Source organism: Pseudochaenichthys georgianus, chromosome 13 (assembly GCF_902827115.2).
Source record: "Pseudochaenichthys georgianus chromosome 13, fPseGeo1.2, whole genome shotgun sequence".
Classification (NCBI taxonomy): domain Eukaryota; kingdom Metazoa; phylum Chordata; class Actinopteri; order Perciformes; family Channichthyidae; genus Pseudochaenichthys; species Pseudochaenichthys georgianus.
In genome coordinates, this window is record NC_047515.1 from 40,171,389 (window position 1) to 40,173,776 (window position 2,388).

General features: G+C 44.7%; 1 long non-coding RNA gene across 1 annotated transcript; it reads right to left on the reverse strand.

The window, feature by feature from the left end:
• Positions 1-652: 652 nt before the first annotated feature.
• LOC139435033 (uncharacterized) lies at positions 653-1,481 on the reverse strand. The gene is made up of 3 exons (XR_011644316.1): positions 1,347-1,481; positions 897-957; positions 653-784 (listed from the first exon to the last, which is right to left on the reverse strand). It is a non-coding gene; the product is annotated as an uncharacterized lncRNA (long non-coding RNA).
• Positions 1,482-2,388: the final 907 nt, after the last annotated feature.

Here is a 2,388-nt window from a genome sequence, read left to right on the forward strand (position 1 = left end):
GCTTTGAATTCTTTCAAACCAATATTATCTTCTTAAACTTGTATGGTAGTCAGGAGCATCACTTTCTAATGTTTATTGATACATTTAGAGGGAGGGGATCTAAAGTAATGCTTTAAAATTCAGATTGGATTCATTTCTACCATTTTCTTAAATTCATGGTAGTTTCAGTAATCCCCTGGTAATTGAGGACACAAGTTATCTAAATGACTAATGTCATCTTTATGGCTTTCAGAAAGGACAGGAGACCGACAGGATATGATGATGATGATGATGATGATGTTAAATGTGTTGCTTTAGGAACATCCATTGCAAATACATGGAATTCAATAAACATTGAATAGCATATCATGCAGTTTGTCGGTGCCTTTTCCTCCGTGTTGTCCTGGTTTGCTGTGCTGCCTCCTAGTCGCCACCATGGTTTGCTGTGCTGCCTCCTAGTCGCCACCATGGTTTGCTGTGCTGCCTGGGGATGCTCAAATCGCTCAGAGAAAGGAGTACGAATGTACGGCTTCCCCACTGACACAGAGCGGAGGAAAAAATGGCTGGCTCAAGTCAGCAGGAGCAATTTCACGACCAACAGCAACAAAATATGTGATTTATATACAAACACTGCATTTGCACTTTTTCACAAAACGAAAACCACACCATTGGGAAAGCTTAATGTTTTGTTTAATACAAAAAAACAGGGAAAGGCTTGAAAAACACAGAGTTGAGACTCAGGGTGCAGGGTGAGGGTCTCAGTGCAGGTATTCAGGCTCCATTGAACCCCCCTCTGGTTCTTGTGCTGAGAGAGGGAGCAACAGACAGGAGAAAGGGTTATACACACCTATATAGCACACCTATTGCCTTGGGGAGATAACGTGTTTACTTATATAAAACAGTAGTATTAAACGTACCTTGTGTTTTCACTCTCACTTAAGTCCCTCTCCCTTTGCCATCAATCCAGAATCAGCTGGGCTGCAACATTATACAGACAGGTAATAATCAACAGAATCACAAGGACACAATATGGCTCTGCTAAAAACACTCACTCTTACACGCACCAAAGTTATATTTATCTAATATTTAACTCCCTCCACCCCCGCATACAATCCCGTTTAGAAGCCCCTCTTCTCTAATTCAACATGTTGGACGAAATGACATAGAGAGAACGGAATTTACAATTAAAAGGCTGTTCAACGTGTGTTGCTAACTTGCTTCGGTATGCTAGCTTAATCTGTTATCTGTAAACGTTCCCTAAATCTACTAATTTAGGGATAATCCACTGACATCCTTTAATACACATGTTCATTTGAATCAGATGTACTGATAATATCCGCAATATACATCTTTAAACTTCTTCTTACCTTTAAAAGTCCGTCACGAACGGTCTATTATGCAGCAACTCCACAGCTCTGCCAGCCTTGGCGCTAACTTCCGGGGAACGATTGAGAGGCTCCACGATCCGCCATTGCTGTAAAAAAGTGGTCCATTGGAGTGAACGGAGATGTCGTAACTCTTCTATTAAATGGCTCTGAATCGACCTATTTGGTCGTTTTTTGTAGGAGGACAGGCTGGAAAAAAGATAGGAACAGACAGTAAGGAGGAAACACCCGGTGCTGTATGATCATATTCAATTATTTACGACTCCTTTTTTTAGGCACTTCGGTCCCTTTGTTTAAAGCTTTCCTCAGTGTAGTGATGTGTTTCTTGAGGCGATACCGTTTTTTTTCATCAAGTAAGTCTAGCCCAACAACCCTCTGAATTGTCTTGGCTGACTTAACAAACTTTTCAACATCTGGGAAATAATTTTTTACATTTACTGATTTCCCGAAAGTTTCATCCAGAAACTCCTGGATCTGTTCAAAGGAGTAGAGATCCCCACTCTGAGAAACACTGTCAGACACGGAGACACTATCCGATTCAGAATCACACTCCATATCTGCTCCATCATAACCAGCTGATTTGCCCCCCTGCTCTGCCTCATTTTCCAGTTTTTGTGACAGCTGAGCTTGTTTCCCAGAGACCACCTGAAGCTCCTGCTCTGAGCACTCCATCACACCCTCTTTACATCCAGCCCTTACCTGAGCTTCAGCCTCCACAAATGTTTTTATATTAAACCCTGCAAACAACGGCTTAACACCCACAGAAACTGCGGCTTTACCCGCCATCATGGGACCAAACACAAACCCGCCTGGCACCACTGCTTCGGGCAACACAGGCACGGCTACACTGGGCACAGCGGGAGCGGGCACGGGTGTAGCAGGAGCGGGCACCGCGGCCCCCGGCACTGCAGCCGCACACACGACTGCCCCAAGCACGGGCACGGCGGCCCCGGCGGCTGTAGACACGAGTACGTCAGCCCCGGAAACAGGGGCCGTAGCTCCGGTAGCTCCGGTAGCTCCAGTA